Below are 18,269 nucleotides of genomic sequence, written 5' to 3' on the forward strand. Positions count from 1 at the left end.
TATGGACCGGTCGGGAAAAAAAATTCAACAGTAATATTTCTGTACATGTGAGCAATACCTGTACCAAATTTTATGTAGATATCTTAATTTAGTAATGAGTTATGTGCGTTTAAGTGATTTTCGGGAGGGGACCTTGAGTGGGAGCTATGACCAATTATGAACCGATCGGAAAAAAAATTTACAGTAATATTTTTGTGCATATGAACAAGACTTGTACCAAATTTTATATAGATATATTAATTTGTTAATGAGTTATGTGCGTTTAAGTGATTTTCGGGAGGGGACCGTGTATGGGAGCTATGGCCAATTATGAACCGATCGGAAAAAACTTTCACAGTAATATTTCTATGCATATGGGCAATACTTGTACCAAATTTTATATGGATGTCTTATGTTAGTAATGAGTTATGCGCGTTTAAGTGATTTTCGGGAAGGGACCTTGTATGGGAGCTATGACCAATTATGGACCGATGAAAAAAAAATTTCACAGTAATACTTCTGTATGTGAGGGCAATACTTGTACCAAATTTTATATAGATAACTTGATTTAGAAATTAATTATTTGCCTTTAAGTTATTTTCGGGAGGGGACCTTGTATGGGAGCTATGTCCAATTATGGACCGATCCAGAAAATTTTTTCTCTGAATGAATTCTATTGACATAAGATTTTAATTTGTAAAATTTTGTAAAGATTTCGACATTGTACCGGAAGTTATTAACAAAAACCCCATTTTCCGGGAATATGTACTTTTGTATGGGAGGTATATGAAATTGTGGACCGATTCTGGCAATTTTCAGCAGGAGTCAAGCTCTTGTGTAGAAACAAATGTGTGCTGATTTTCATGGAATTATCTTTCATAGTTTTCGAGAAAATTACATCAGAATGTGTAAAAAATGCTTATTTTTTTCGAGGTTGTTTCAAATTTTGATTCATAACTTTTCCCGGTGTGAACCGATTTTGCTCATTTTCAATACCAAACTGCCTAGGACAATAATAAATATTTTGGGTGAATTTCGTTAATTTTTGTTGCTTCGTGTTAACGTGAGAATGTTTTATACACACAGACAGACAGACGGACGGACGGACAGACAGACGGACATAGCTAAATCGACTCAGAATTTCATAAGGTCCCAGAATATATATACTTTGTTGGGTCTCAGATGAATATTTCTTGGTGTTACACACGGAATGACGAAGTTATATATACCCTCTATCACCACTGATGGTGGTGGAGGGTATAAAAAAAACTATACGGTTTAGCCAAATGGCTGAAATGGTGTTAAATTGATGGGAACCATATTGGTAACCGAGGTTTCTCGTTACCAAAAAAGTAAGATGTCGGTCTTTTTCATTTTTCCCTGCCCAAGAAGAAGGTGGAGCCCGTGGCTGTCAACTTAAAGGAAACAAACCCAATTTCAATTTAAATTAAATAATTTTTATTTTATTTAATATACTTAAAAATTTTAAAGTTTACAATTTTAAACCAAGTAAAGTTGAACTTAAAACGAAAGGAAATTAAACTTGAAACTAAACAATACAGGAATTTGAAACTAAGCCAACAGCAAACAATCCACGCCATCGCCAGCTCCATCCATCGTGGGACTCTTTTGGCAGACCAGCACCAGCAATCCTGTGGTGCTCAGGTATCAGGTTTTCGACCTTAGTACTTACCATTCACCCGGACGACCAAACGGACAGGACTTCTAAATACTACTTTTAAATAATTTCGTAGAAAATAAAATACAGAAAAAGATAAATAAACAAATATATATATAGAAGTAGGCTTACCTGTCGTCTTTTTTTTATTCGTCGTCATCCCGTTTGTGATTACGCCAAACGTGCGCGATTAGGTTTGAGCTCAGTCCAAATATTAATTAAGAAAAAAACGCGATATGTTTGAATTTAGGTTGCCTAGAAATATATACATATATTTGCTAAATAGTGGTCCTTAAAATTATTTAAAAGGTTTTTCCAATATATTTTTTTTACTTACCGTGAATACTCTAACAGACTGAAATACGGACGGACCGAAAACCCATTCCTGCAACCAATCAGCTCTCAAGAATCCTGTCACTCACAGCAGCCAGCCAGTAATCAATGTTGAGGGACCTAAAAATAAAAGGGAAAACTTAAATAAAATGAAAAAAAAAAGACGTAGAATAACTTGAAACTTAAATTAAACTTAAAGCTAAAAACTTAAAAATAAAATTTTGTTTAACGTAAAACTAAAATTTGCTTAAAATTAAAACTAATTTTGCTACAACTAAATTTGTTAAAACTAAATTTTGTTAAAATTTAAACTAAATTTTTTTGTACTTAAAATTAAAATTTTGGTTAATATCTAAAAAAAAACTAATTGTTAAAACTTAAAGTTAAATTTGGCTAAAATTTAAAAATTTAAATTTGATTAAAAACTTAAAACTAAATTTTGCTCTAAAACTAAAACTTGCTAAAAACTTTAAACTTATAAATAAAACATTACTTTTGTTAATTTTTTTTTGTTAATAAACAAGTTTTTATAATGTTCAAATGAAATTTTAAAAATTGTATCATTAATATGATGTGGTAAATTTCTAATAATCGGCAGTAAGTAGGGTGACTAAATGTTTGCAGGGAAGATCAGGGACGTCGAGGAAGTGGACGTCAAGGCGAGGATGAATCCTCGAGAGGGAGGGCCATATTGTGTATAGGTATGACCGTAGGGAGATACAGGACTACTTTTGGCCCCTTTTTCTAATAATACCCCAAATGCTGGTATGAATTTTTGTGTTAGTGTGTGTCTGTGGTCCAGATTGCCGGCAAGAACCACCCCATTCGGCGAGCTTTAGCCGCGCAATACGCGGGCATACCAGCGCCGCTAGCAATCTGACCGCTCTGTCCCTTTTTGTTCTTTATGTTGTCTGTTTGTTTATTTAAACAAACAGCTGACACAACACACCACTACAAGGAGTGCATAAGTTTCAATAGCACAATTTGGTCCATAAAGAACCACTGGGAGCACTCTGAACAACAAATCACAACAAATCACTTTTTCACTAGCACTGGAAACACAACTAAGCACTGGCTCGACTGTTGAAGATCTCTCTGTTGGCGGCACATTTACGGATCGTTCACTTGGTTCATTAGGATTAGTTTCATGCAATAATTTATCGTGATTTCTTTGGCACTTTTCCATGGGACACTGCTTGCGCCGACGACAATCTTTACATGAATGGCCACCACTGAGACACGAAAAACACAACTTCAATCTCTTCACTTCATTCCATCTATTAGGAACACTCAATTCTAAAAATTTCTTACAATCAAAAATTTTATGTGGGCCAACACAATAAAAACATTTTAACTGCCGTTCTGGGCCATCAGAAGCATATAAAACCACTTTCCTTTTTGGATCACTGCTAGATCTACCGCCACTTGAACTACTTATTTGCACACTTCTTACCAAATTTGCAACACGCTGGAGCCAGGTACTAAAATCCGAAATAGTCGGCAACTGAGGTAAAGTTGAAGCAAACTGGGCCCAATCCAAACGTTTACTCATTGGAAGCTTCTGGACTAACTCCTCCATCAGAGTTGGATTCGACAAATGTTGATGACCATTGGCAGATTCCAAAAATGCTGCTAAATTTCTGACCTTAATGGAATATGGCACCAATTTATCGATCGCGTTTTCTGCTATGGGCTGAACTTCCTTCATCTGTTGCAACTGGCATCGAATAAGCAACTCTGGGCGACCATATTGTAGCTTTAATTGCTCTATAACTGTTGGCACATTATTTGGGTGGATGAGCAACGACTTCACACACTCTCTGGCTTCACCTTTCAAAGCCTTCTGCAATCTCAAACAATTTTCAAAATTATTGTACGAATATGCGGCTGTCGAATGTTCAAGGGCAGACAAAAACATTGGCCAGTCCTCGGCAGTACCACAAAATTCAGGCAGATCATAAAGTTTGCGTTGTACTGGCATGGACATTGTTGCAGGGGAAACAAAAAGAGGCTGAGATGTCATCAACTGGTCTGACTGACTACCATAGGAATATGGCGTTGGATTCCGACGATCAACCATGTCTTCAGGGCCACTGCTCATACTTTGAATTACTGGCGCATTTTGTCCAATAACACTTGGCATGTTTAAATTTTGATTTGCTCTTAAAGCGCGTTGAGCGTTTGCCAACTGGGCTTGCAGGATATCAATTTGTCGTTGCAGGTTCTCATTATCAGACGATATAGCTTGTGGTGGCTGGGTTCTCGCATTAGGACCGGGCACTAACGGCGGCAGACTTAAGGGCTCTTCAATTGAAGAACTAAAAATGTTATGAGTTGATATGGTAGGTGTCGGTTCTCTAGGGGCACTTATGGAGGCACTAGTTGCTGTTGTTGTTCCGGGGGCGACAGAACTGACATTTTGTACCGACGGCATTTGAGACACATTTGCTAAACTTTCAGTTCCGGCAGGCGTGGAACTTTTCACATTTTGGCTCGTTGCCGTCTGCAAACGAGTGCTTTTTCTAGCTGGCGACCATTGCATTATGAATCTCAAACGTTTTCAAAGGGCACACAAAATCACAAATATTAAACAGCAACACACTCCAAATATTTCTCAAAAAATAAATTTGTTCCGGCAGGCTTAGGGCTACACAAAAATTCACAAATTAATTGTTATTCAATGTAGATTAAAATTTAATTTCTCCGGCAGCCAAGGAACCACAAGATCACAAATAAAAAAACACAATTATAATTGGTTCCAGCAGGACAGCAAATAACTTCACACAAATTCAGCTTAATAAAAGTTTTACTCGTTCCGTCATATAAGGAACCACAAAAATGCACACACTTATTTTAAACACTTTGTTCCAGCAAATATAGAACCACTTCACAATTATTTCAATTTGTTCCGGCAGCTTGGAACCACAAATCAAAAATCCAAAATATTTTATTTGTTCCGGCAGCTTAGAACCACAAATCAAAAAAGGCTTATCTTGTTCAGGCACCTTGGAACACCTTCGCTCAAGATTTCAAATAAATTTCGTTGTTCCGGCAGACATGGAACACAACCGCACCAAGGAATGCAAAATAAAATTTGTCGCTGGCTGCGACCTGAGCCTTTATGTTGAGGACAGCGAATTTAACAAGTCCCAAATAAATGAATCACAAATGTGAAATTAATGATGCATATATTTGAGCAACCGTTTATTTCTATAAAAATTTACAATTATTACAAAAGAAACTTATAAATAATGTAAGCGACTTACCGCAGTCTTTATCCTTAACAAACTAAACTTTAATATTAATGTCAGTTAATACTGAGCCTACAAATTCTTTTGTCTATGTATTTTTACAACAGTTTATTTCCAAATAAATAAACTGAACGAAACTACTGCAGTAGAATATAGGGACAAAGAATGCGTTTAGTTCGTAAACAAATGAGAACAAAAAGGAATGCAAAACAATATAAAAAATCCTAACGGACAAATGAACTAAACAACAACAATGATCTTACAATAAGTATCACTAACAATTTGGTAAATAAGACAAAATTAAACAACATTAGAATAGCCCACAAAAAAAAAAATATTTAAATTAACAAAAATATTTTAAATTAAATGAAAATAAAAATAATAAATTAAATAAACAAATTAATTGATGAGCCATCAGGCGACACATACTATTCTCTGGATCCAATGACGAAGGCTATTGAAAATGATTGAAATCGGTCTTTTATTTCTCATAGTACATGAACAGACATTATTTGGAACCTATATAAGATTAACATAAATTAATCACATTTAATATTCGCAATTGGTGTAGGGTACCATAAGGTCGGCCACGCCCGACTGTAATTTCTTACTTGTTATTTTGTTAATTTCGCTGAATGCAATAGAAAATATGTTGGAATCTTTCCTTTTTAATATAAAGGCCAAACAAATACCAATAACAACAAGCACAATATATTTTCTATATTTTATACAAAAATGAAGTTTATTCAACAAAAGTTTTTCAGCAAGTGACAAATAATATTTTTACATTAAATATGATACCAAACTACATTGATTAAAAACATAAAATTCAAACAAAGTATTTGTATTGTAAAGTACAATTTAAAAACAAATCAACACTTCTCCTCAATACAAAAATACTTTAAAATATCAATACAATCCCATTAAATCAGTAAATTTGTAATGTTTAATTTTTCCTAAATTTTTAGTTAAAATATCTGCTATCATTTCATTAGTTGGTACATATTTCAAAATGATATCATTATTTTTATAAATATCGCGGACAAAATGATACTTGATATCAATGTGTTTGCTCCGCGCATGGTACACTGGGTTCTTTATTAGTTGTTGTGCACTTAAGTTGTCACCACTTATGATAATGGGTTCTTGCAAATTATTTAATCCAAGCTCCAAACACAATTTTTTCAAATAAACGGCTTCTTTAGCTGCTGCGCAAAAAGCTATGTACTCAGCTTCAGTGCTGCTGAGGGCTACGGTGTTTTGTTTCTTGGATTCCCACGAAAATATACATCCAGCATAGAAAAATAGATACCCTGTGTATGATTTGCGTTCTATCTGGTCACCTCCCCAATCCGCATCAACAAAACCTTCTATGGGGTTACCAGTTTTTTGGTAGTGCAATTTGAAGTCTTGAGTCTTCGACAAATAACGGACAATATGTTTTGCTGCTTCTTGATGTTCTGTGTGGGGATTCTTGTTTCTTTGCGAAAGTTTACAAACTGAATGTAATATATCCGCTCTTGTTGTGAGGGCTAGGTACATTAGAGCACCTATCAACGATTGATATTCGGTTTCATTAACCTTATCACAATTTTCACTGGAACATTTTAACTGAAATCCTTCGTTTAGAGGTGTTGACATTGGTTTGCATTGTTCCATTTTATATTCGCTCAAAAGATCCTTAATATAATTTTTCTGACTTATGGTAATCGAACCAGTTTCTCCATCCCTTTCGATTTCCATTCCTAAAAAATAATTTAAGGGACCTTTGTCAACAATTTTCAACTTACTTGATATTTGCTTCTTGATTTCGTGTAATTCGTTTTTGTCAGAACTTGCTACGATAATATCGTCAACATATACGGCAATAAAATTGAGCTTTTGGTTATGATGTCGGGTGTACAAACAGGGTTCACTTGGACAGACAACAAATCCTAATCCTTTCAAAAAATCATCTAATTTGAAATTCCATTCACGACCAGACTGTTTTAGTCCGTACAACGATTTCTTGAGTTTGAGTACAGCATTATTAGAATTTTCAGTTTCAAAATATTCAGGAATTTTCATATATACATTATCGTGAAGGTCACCATTAAGATAGGCAGTTGTAACGTCCATTTGATGCATATGAAGTTCATGTTCAACAGCAATTGCGAACAGCAATCTTAAATTTGCGTATCGTATTACCGGGGAAAACGTCTCTTCATAATTGATGCCAAACTTTTGACTGCATCCCTTTGCTACAAGCCTCGCTTTAAATCTTTCCACCTTATCATTTTTATCTTTCTTCAATGAAAAAATCCATTTACAACCAATTGCTTTTTGATTTGCTGGTAGCTGGACCACGGACCAAGTATCATTTTCAATTAGTGAATTGTATTCTCTCTCCATTGCTTCTATCCACTTTTCCGCATGTCGTCCATTCACTGCTTCACTCACAGTTTGAGGAATTTTGATTTCTTCTTTAGCCATCACGTTAAGGCTGTTGAACTGTTTCTTTGGCCTCCCAGGCTTACCCGTTTTTATTAACCTAGGTCTTCCTCTACGCTTTTGTATATCAGCACTTCTATCTATTTCTTCAAAATCAGATTCAATATCTGTATCTTGACCAGAACTTTCATCTATTACATGTGATGTTGAAGGGTTCTCGTCTATATTTACAATATTATTATTATTATTATTATTTGTTTTCGGATTTATTTCTATCAAAATACTTTCTGGTTCGTTTCTATTATTGTCCTTTCTTTTAAATTCAGTTTCAAAAAAATTTATGTCTCGTTTCACTATAACTTCTCTATTTTCTGGGTCATACAATCTGTAGGCTTTTGATTCCTCGGAATAACCTACCATTATGTACTCCTTGCCTTTAGGACGAAACTTTTTCTTAGCCATCTTATCTAAAGCTATTGCTATTGATCCAAAAACTTTGAAATGTGCTACGGTTGGTTTTCTTCCAGACCAAATTTCTTGAGGCGTTTTATCTTGATGTATTTTCGTTAATGATCTGTTACGAATATAAACTGCGGTTGATATTGCTTCCGCCCAAAAATACTCTTCTAAATTGGCATTCACTATCATACTCCTAGCCATTTCCACCAATGTGCGATTGGCTCTCTCGGCCACGCCATTTTGTTGTGGAGTGTGAGGTACGGTCAATTGTCTCTTTATGCCATTCTCCTTCAAGAAATTATCGAACTGTTTACTAATATATTCACCGCCGTTGTCGGTGCGAAGAGTTTTAATCTTCCTATTTGTCTGATTTTCTACCATAGCTTTGAAATTTATGAATGTCTGAAATACTTCACCTTTCTCTTTCAAAAAATATACAAACATCTGTCTTGACATATCGTCGATGAACGTAATGAAGTATTTTGAACCTCCAATCGATTTAGCATTCATTGGCCCACACACATCGCTATGGATGATTTCTAACAAATTTTCTGATCGAGTTTCTGATTGAGTAAAGGGTTTAGAACAGATTTTGCTTTTAGCACATGTTTTGCAAACTATATCTGACGGAATTCTTTCCACGTTAAGACCATGGACTACATTCTTTGTTGACAAATCTTTCAGTGTTTGAAAATTTACATGGCCATATCTTTGATGCCATCTTTCAACAGTTTCCTTTTCGGAATTTGAGTAAAAACTTGAATTTTCATCTTCTTTTACAATAAACAAATCTTCTTCTTTTCTACCTTTCAAAATAACTGTCTCATCTTCTATGAAGACTACTTTTTTCGAATCAAATACTACCTTTACCCCATTCTGAACAGCAGATGAAACGGAAATGAAATTACCTTGCATATCAGGGACATACATACAATTCTGCAGGTTTATGGTAAAATGTCCACTTTTAAACGAAACTTGACCTCTACCTATAGATTCTATAGTGTGCTCACCAACTAATCTTATAACTTCTTCTACTTCTTCGAACGATGTAAACAAACTACGATCACAACACATGTGTGATGTGGCACCACTATCAACGCACCAAGTATTCTTGCGTAATGAATTTGTTCCAAATGCATAAATTGCTAATGCTTTCTGATCTGACTTACCGTTGGAATTTCTATTTCGATCTCGACATTGTGCAGCAAAATGTCCTTGACGACCGCAATTAAAACATTTACCTTTTTTCTTGTTTGTGTTTGTGCTTGATTCTTGATTATGTTTCTTCTTAAATGCAGAAAATGCTTGATCGGTACGCTTACCATCTGATGCTCGCCTTTCTCCTTCTTCCAGCAACTTGACTTTTAACATGCTCAACGTTGGCAATACATCACGAGTTTCAACAGCAATAACAAACGATTCATATGTTTTGGGCAGACTCGACAATAAAATAATTACCACTAATTCTTCTAAAATTATAACATTTATTTCGGCCAGCTTTTCTACTATTCCAAAAAATTTATCTAGAATTTGAGGAACGTTATCATCATCTTCCATTTTGAGTTGCATTAATTGCTTAAAAAGTGACACTTTCCTTGCAGGACCACTGGGAAGAAAAATTTCCCTTAGCTTACACCATGCTTGATATGACGACTTGCAATTCTTAATGTGATTTATCTGTGATGGTTTGATACACAGCATAATAGTAGCCAAAGCCTTTTCATCTTTTGATAGCCATTGTTCCAATTCACTAGCAGCTTGAGGTTTTACCACTTCGCCATTTGCAATTTTCCATAATTCGTTATGAATTAACACGCTCTTCATTTGAAGACACCAGGATTCATAATTGTTTGTATCCAATTTCTCTATTTGGAATCCGGAACTCATCTTGGATATTTATTTCACCTTTTACAAAGATTTATAGGCCCATAACCTGTTGGAATCTTTCCTTTTTAATATAAAGGCCAAACAAATACCAATAACAACAAGCACAATATATTTTCTATATTTTATACAAAAATGAAGTTTATTCAACAAAAGTTTTTCAGCAAGTGACAAATAATATTTTTACATTAAATATGATACCAAACTACATTGATTAAAAACATAAAATTCAAACAAAGTATTTGTATTGTAAAGTACAATTTAAAAACAAATCAACAAAATAACATGACTGAAAGTGGTGAGCCTTGAGGAATACCATTGTATAGTGGACATATTGCTGAGTAGATTCCGTTTATTCTTACCCGAAATTTACGATTGCTTAAATATGATTTTACATAGTTAAAGATTTTTGGTCCAACCTTCCATTTATTGAGAATGTCCAGAATGATGTGAGCTCCGATTCTGTCGAACGCTTTTTCAAAGTCGATAGAGAGAATTGATACATGATTTCGGGAGGAAAGAGCTTTATTGACATAGAAGTCGATATGTAAAAGAGCATCTGTGCAACCTCTACCTGCTTTAAATGCAACTTGGTTACGTGAAATTAAGCGATTTTTCTCAGTATACTAATATAAACATGACGCAATAATCTTTTCGAGTATTTTACTAACACAAGGTAATAAAGAAATAGGCCTGTATGATTTAATATCCAGATTATTACTTTTACTTTTGGGAATAGGGATAATAGATGCAATCTTCCAGTCAGTAGGTGTCATGTTAGTGTGAAATATGTTATTATATAATTGCAATAATCGATTCCTCGCATCAGGACTTATATTTTTTATCATTATATAGGAAATACGATAAAAACCAGGAGTGTATCCTTTTACCTTTGATAAACAACTTTGTAATTCCACAAGAGTTATATCCTTTTCTATGAAGGAAGCATCAGCGTTAATTCTATTACTTGAGTTAGTGTTGCGAGTCGTGTTTTTTGAATGTATAAACAATTGGGAAAATTTTAATCGGAAGATTATTCAGACCATTTATTAGCAAACGACATAGCTATTAAAGATAATTCTGTTATGATTTGGTTATTATATTCAATAGCAAGAATTTTTTTTGTTGGTGTCATTATTGGAAAGTTTTTGAATTTCTATTTATAGTGTTAGTAAAATCTTCAAAACTAGATCTTTTTTGTTTTTTTAATTCACTTCGAAAAATAGAATTTTCTTTTTTATATGCTAAAAGGTTTGTATGGTGGGACTCCTTTAAAATTTTTTCCAGGCGTTTATTTTATTAATACGTAGGGAAGATAATAGGGAATTCCACCAAGGTACATTTTTAATTATCCTTGTAGACGATTGAGGTATTGAAACGTTTGCAGCTACTTTAATAGCCTTTGTTAAAGGTGATGCTTCTTTATTAATGACTTCGGTCTTTTTTGTAATTCAGCATCAACTGTAATTGAAAATTTATACCAGTCAGCAAAATTTGTCAAAAATTTGCGCCTAAAGTTCGTTTTTTCCCCGTTGTTTCCTAATTGTATTGTAATGATAATGGGAAAATGATCACTACTATACATTTCATTCAAAATATCCCATGAGATTAAATTTAACAAAGTTGGTGAACAGAAGGATACATCGACGTGAGTCAGAGTTCCGTGAGTAGAAAGATGAGTTGGTCGACCATCATTTAGTACATATAAATCGCTGGACAAAATGGCATTTTCTAGTGTAGAACCATTGTGGTTATTACATGGTGAGCCCCAAGAAGAATTCCAGGAGTTGAAATCGCCTATAACTAATTTTGGTAGGGAAACAGAATTAAGTATAATCATAAGGTCCCGCTGGGAGAAAGGTTGGGTAGATGGAATGTATAGTGATATTACAGTAAATTTAATTTTTAGATGTATTTCAATTATTATTGTCTGCAGTGATGAATTTATGGATATATGTTTATGGGGGATATTGTTTTTTATCAGAACACATATACCTTGTTTTGAGGTAGTGTTGGAAGGGATATTATAGAAATAAGAAGTATACCCTTTAAAGTGAGTTTCCTGTATAGATATAAAATCAGGATTGCGCTCTTTTATTAATAGTTGAAGTTCATTGAAATTGTTGATGAATCCATTCATGTTCCATTGTATTATTGTAAAATTAGCCATATTTAATATTTACAGAACGAATTGTGAGTTTATAAAGATCTACTTGGTTTTGTGGTAGAATTTTGGTTTGAAGTTTTAACTGTATTTATTGATTCAAATAAATCGATTATTTGGTGAGATGTGTTGGTAGATTTTGTTGGTTGAGAATTGGTTGGTTTTTCGGAGTTTGAGAGTTTTTTTGACTGTGTTGTTGTGTTGTTTTGTTCTGTTGTTTCAGATTTAGTAGTGTAAACAATTATTGTACTTTCTTCAAGGTTTTGATTTTTGTTATTATCATTGGATTTTGTTATTTTAGCATAAGTTGTTTTTTGTTGGTTGGGGTACCGTTGGTTATAAATTCTTTTTGCTTCTCCAAGACTGCATTTATTTTGTGTTTTAATTTTAAGTGTTTCTTTTTGTTGTAAATATTTTGGGCAATTATTAGACGAAGTAGAGTGATCCCAGCGTGAGGAGGAAAATTGCAGTTTTCACACGATGAGTTATTTTCACATCTATTTTTTGTACGTCCTAATAGTTGGCATTGGGTTTGAAAAATATTCCCTTACCTTAACTGTGTACCATGCAATATTTATTCTAGCTGGAACTTTATATAAATTAAAAGATAACAAAATTCTTCCAGTATGTACTTTTTTACCGTCTTCTATAGTGTATTTGTAGATTTCAGTTACTCCCTGTTCTTTTAAATATTTTAGAATTTCGGTTTCACTTGTTGGAATCAAGTTGCGATCATAAATAGTACCTTTACAAATATTAAGCGATTTATGTAATGATATTTCGACATCACAGAGGCCTCCAAAATTCCTGGTACGTATAAATTTCTCAGCTACTTTCTGGGTTTTTGCGAATACGAGAATGCTACCATCTCTTAGCATACTGATATTTGAGTATTCATTACTAATACCATTTATTGCCTTTTCTATGGCAAAAACACTGAATGAAGTTATTGGTTTCTTTTCGTTTGTTGATTTAATGACAACATATTTAGGATCAGCTCCCGCATTTTGTTCATTGATTGTTGGTCTTTTTAAGGTTTCGTCCAGAAGACTAAACCTATTCCCCGAAAGGGGAGGGTCGTCTACGTCCATCTTCCCGGTTTTTATTTATTGTAAATAGTTATTTGATTTCACTAATATTTTCTCGAGAGAGAGAGTAGAGGTAAGATAATATAAATGATTTGTAATCGTTTTTTTTTAAAGAGAGGTTGTAATCGATCAAAAGCACTTGTGTAACCGCCGGCTGTTAGTCGATGACTGATGAAAAAAAAAAACAGTATTATGTATGTCGTATTTTAATGGAAAATTCGTATCGATGTGTATTTTACTGGTGACAAAAACTTTCAAAGCTATTGGCATCAGTTTCCGTAGCCCAAATTTGCTGAAATTTGGAAGTTATAAGTACGTCAAAGGAACATATCGTCAGCTTAGTACACAAATGTAAAAAGTCCACTTTTATAGAAATTGAGATTTTAATGCAGAATGGCAGTATATCTTGAAATACACATGTTACAATTAAGAAATTACCTTATTTTTACTTAAACATGTATTTTTGCTGTGGTATGCAAACGTGCTCAGAAAAGAAAAAGTGCCTTCAATTTGCTATTATTCTAATTAATATATCTAATTAATTAGTCATGTAAAAATAAATATCAAACATTTTGTACATCAACGTCTAGAAAAATCTTCCTCGAAGATTTTTAAGAGGGAGGAAGATATAGAGAATAGCCTAATTATGGACCGAATCTCATTGTAGTTAGTAAATTTTGGTTCCTTTAAAACTTGTTAAAGTTGAATTGCATCGCTATGCTGCTATCTTAAGCCAGTTGTGCGCTTTAAAATCGATGGGCGTAGGGTCAAACATTGCCCTATCCTCATAAAATGTCGTAAATAGTTTTTGGGTCCATAAATCTTGTTTATGTCGGGTTTCATCACTATTCTGCTATTTTAAAAACAGTTATAAGCGTTAGAATGATTATTTCAAGGGTACTTTATATGGGAGCTATGATCAATAAAATAAAAAATAAAATTTATAAAAGAGGACTTGTTACGTTTGCGTACTAAGCTAACGATATAATATAATGTTCGAATATTCGAAGTTATGTTCGAAAATTCGAAATAATACTCTGCATCATAAAAAACTAAAAATCTTAATATTAGTCCAAATTGAATGCAATTTGATAATTATAATTACTATGGTGGCAATACAGTATTGTGTTCGAATAAATTTCGAAACATGTTTAATAGTTTTAAAATAATCTTTGAATAATAAAAAATGAAACAACTTCGAAAATTCGAACTTATGTTCGAAAATAACTTAAGTCTAGTACCTGGAGCAGCGTTGCCGTTTTGGGCTTTTCCTACCAAATTTGGTAGGATAATAGCTTAAATCAATTTTTGATAAGTTTGTCAAAACTTACCTAAAAATCACAAAATTTAGTACAAAGATTTATATACTGTAATGAAATATTAACATTTATATCAACATTTTAGTATATGTGGGAGCTAGGATAAAATGTCTGAAATTCTGAAACACAGAACTAGTTTATGAAGAACTGTACCTAAGTATATATTAGTATTTTATATATAGGTAGGCTTGCCAGATTTAAAAATAAACAAAAAAAAGTACAATTGTTTATTTTCAAAAAAAATTAAATTAAATTGTTCTAAAAACGCTATATTAACATTGGTTGCTATGATTTTTCAGAAAAAAAAATTATATAAAACTAATTTATGATAATAAAATTAATACAATTACAAATCATTTTTTTATATTAGTGTGCTATTAATTTATATATTTTCTTTAAAAAGTGTAAAATTCTCTAAATTTTAGTTTTGTTTGGTTTGTTTGCATTTTCAAATATCAACCATTTGTTGTGAACATATATCTCTAACTGTTACAAAAACGTTACAACTTTTACTCTGTTATTCAAATTTGTCATTCTTCAAACATCCTCAGATACCTAATTTTCGAAAAATTAGCCACCCTGCTACGAAAAATAAGAATGGCAGTATAGTTTTTTAAAAATCGTTCCTCAGAGGGACTGGATAAAGCTATCGAATAGGTACCTACACGACGGAGCATTATGCATTACATTTTAACATTCAAATATGTCCTTCACATTTGCAGTCTCTTTTATGCCGAAAATTCATTAAAAACTTTCATTACAGTGATATCTTAATCAAAATTTAACAACTTTAAAGCATTTTGAATAAATACACTATGCATAACAAATGCATCGAAACCTTTTATAGTTGAATTTGCCTTTCTGAGCTTAGTAAATCCACTTTCAAACTATGTATCTCTGAAGTCCTTAAATAGCGATTCTATAGAATATTTGTATATGGTCATGATCTTCTATATATATAAAATTCTAACGTTACTGACTGACTGACTGACTGACTGATTCATCATCGCACAGCCTAAACGGTTGAAGCTAAAGAGCTGAAATTTGGACAGGAGGTTGGTCTCCCGCCAAATAGATCCACTAAGACGGGGTTTTTGGAAATTCGAATGTTTAGGGGGTAAAAAAGGGTAAAAACGGGTAAATTCGGTAACCTTATATCTCCTAAACTAGAAAAGATACAAAAACAGTTTAAAGCTTATCGCCGTTCATTTAAAAAATAAACGGACAGGTGTCTGGTACTTTTTTTAAAATTCGGCCCCTTTAGGGAATAAACGGGTAAAAACTGTATTTTGGTACTTCTTTCGCACCCCATGTATCTTTTAAACCAGTGCACATTCAAAAAATATTTTTGACTCCTTCATAACTTAACGAAAAAATAAAAATATGAATTTAGTACTTTTTGGATATTCGGACGTTTAAGGGGTTAAAATTGTACCTATTTTTGGTACTTTTTTCATAAAACATTGTTTTTGGTTTATTAACTTATACATATGAATACATAATAACGGGCTCCCACTACGATGTTGCAACTTTTTGGAATAGAATTTTTATTTCGTTAATGGGGAGGAAAAAAGTACCAAAAGGGGTAAAAATGGGAAATTTGATTTTATTCAACCACAATGATCGAATTTAGATAAAATTTTTTAATTTAAAAACACTACATATCCTAATGGGGTGTTATTTGGAACCCCGGTACCAAGTGATATTTTTTGGTACTTTTCATTCTCCAACTGGTCCTTTTTGAGTTTTCTATGATATTGAAATAGAAACATGAAATTAATAATAAAGGGACTTTTCGCTACTTTTTCGTTCTACACAGGTACTTTTTTGAGTTTTTTTTTAAATTAAACCTAGAAACATGAAATTAAGCATGTAGAGCTCGGAGTAAATGAGAATCTATAAAATGGGACTTTTTGGTACTTTTTCGTTCTTCAAAAGGTACTTTTTGAATTTTCTATAATATTGAACCTAGAAACATGAAATTAAACATGTAGAGACCGGAGTAAATGAGAATCTATAAAAGGGGACTTTTTGGTACTTTTTCGTCCTTCGACTGGTACTTTTTGAGTTTTCTATAAAATTTAACCTAGAAACATGAAATTAAGCATGTAGAGCCCGGAGTAAATGAGAATCTATAAAAGGGGACTTTTTGGTACTTTTTCGTCCTTCGACTGGTACTTTTTGAGTTTTCTATAAAATTTAACCTAGAAACATGAAATTAAGCATGCGGAGGCCTTAGTTAATGAGAATCTATAAAAGCGGACTTTTTGGTACTTTTTCGTCCTTCGACTGGTACTTTTTGAGTTTTCTATAAAATTTAACCTAGAAACATAAAATTAAGCATGTAGAGCCCTTAGTAAATGAGAATCTATAAAAGGGGACTATTTGGTACTTTCTCGTCTTTCGACTGGTACTTTTTGAGTATTCTATAAAATTTAACCTAGAAACATGAAATTAAGCATGTAGAGCCCTTAGTAAATGAGAATCTATAAAAGGGGACTTTTTGGTACTTTTTCGTCCTTCGACTGGTACTTTTTGAGTTTTCTATAAAATTTAACCTAGAAACATGAAATTAAGCATGTAGAGCCCTTAGTAAATGAGAATCTATAAAAGGGGACTTTTTGGTACTTTTTCGTCTTTCGACTGATACTTTTTGAGTTTTCTATAAAATTTAACCTAGAAACATGAAATTAAGCATGCGGAGGCCTTAGTTAATGAGAATCTATAAATGGGGACTTTTTGGTACTTTTTCGTCCTTCGACTGGTACTTTTTGAGTTTTCTATAAAATTTAACATAGAAACATGAAATTAAGCATGCGGAGGCCTTAGTTAATGAGAATCTATAAAAGGGGACTTTTTGGTACTTTTTCGTCTTTCGACTGGTACTTTTTGTGTTTTCTATAAAATTTAACCTAGAAACATAAAATTAAGCATGTAGAGCTTAATGAGATTAAATGAGAATCTATAAAGGGGGACTATTTGGTACTTTTTCGTCTTTCGACTGGTACTTTTTGAGTTTTCTATAAAATTTAACCTAGAAACATGAAATTAAGCATGTAGAGCCCAGAGTAAATGAGAATCTATAATAGGGGACTTTTTGGTACTTTTTCGTCCTTCGACTGGTACTTTTTGAGTTTTCTATAAAATTTAACCTAGAAACATGAAATTAAGCATGTAGAGCCCTTAGTAAATGAGAATCTATAAAAGGGGACTTTTTGGTACTTTTTCGTCCTTCGACTGGTACTTTTTGAGTTTTCTATAAAATTTAACCTAGAAACATGAAATTAAGCATGTAGAGCCCAGAGTAAATGAGAATATATAAGGGGACTTTTTGGTACTTTTTCGTTCTTCGACTGGTACTTTTTGATTTTTCTATAAAATTGAGCATAGAAACATGAAATTAAGCATGTAGAGCCCGGAGTAAATAAGAATCTATAAAAGGAGACTTTTTGGTACTTTTTCATTCTTCGACTGGTACTTTTTTCAGTTTTTTATAAAATTTAACCTAGAAACATAAAATTAAGCATGTAGAGCCTGGAGTAAATTAGAATCTATAAAAGGGGACTTTTTGGTACTTTATCGTACTTCGACTGGTACTTTTTGAGTTTTCCATAAAATTAAACCTAGAAACATGAAATTAAGCATGCAGAGGCCTTAGTTAATGAGAATCTATAAAAGTGAACT

At 33.0% G+C, this 18,269-nt stretch overlaps 1 long non-coding RNA gene across 1 annotated transcript; it reads right to left on the reverse strand.

The window, feature by feature from the left end:
* Window positions 1–1,346: 1,346 nt before the first annotated feature.
* LOC119601165 lies at window positions 1,347–2,111 on the reverse strand. The gene is made up of 3 exons (XR_005231184.1): window positions 1,995–2,111; window positions 1,790–1,912; window positions 1,347–1,711 (listed from the first exon to the last, which is right to left on the reverse strand). It is a non-coding gene; the product is annotated as an uncharacterized LOC119601165 (long non-coding RNA).
* Window positions 2,112–18,269: the final 16,158 nt, after the last annotated feature.

The sequence above is a fragment of the Lucilia sericata genome, unplaced genomic scaffold (assembly GCF_015586225.1).
Source record: "Lucilia sericata isolate MDLA Ls3-8-SP2 unplaced genomic scaffold, ASM1558622v1 Contig000145F_arrow, whole genome shotgun sequence".
Taxonomy (NCBI): Eukaryota; Metazoa; Arthropoda; class Insecta; order Diptera; family Calliphoridae; genus Lucilia; species Lucilia sericata.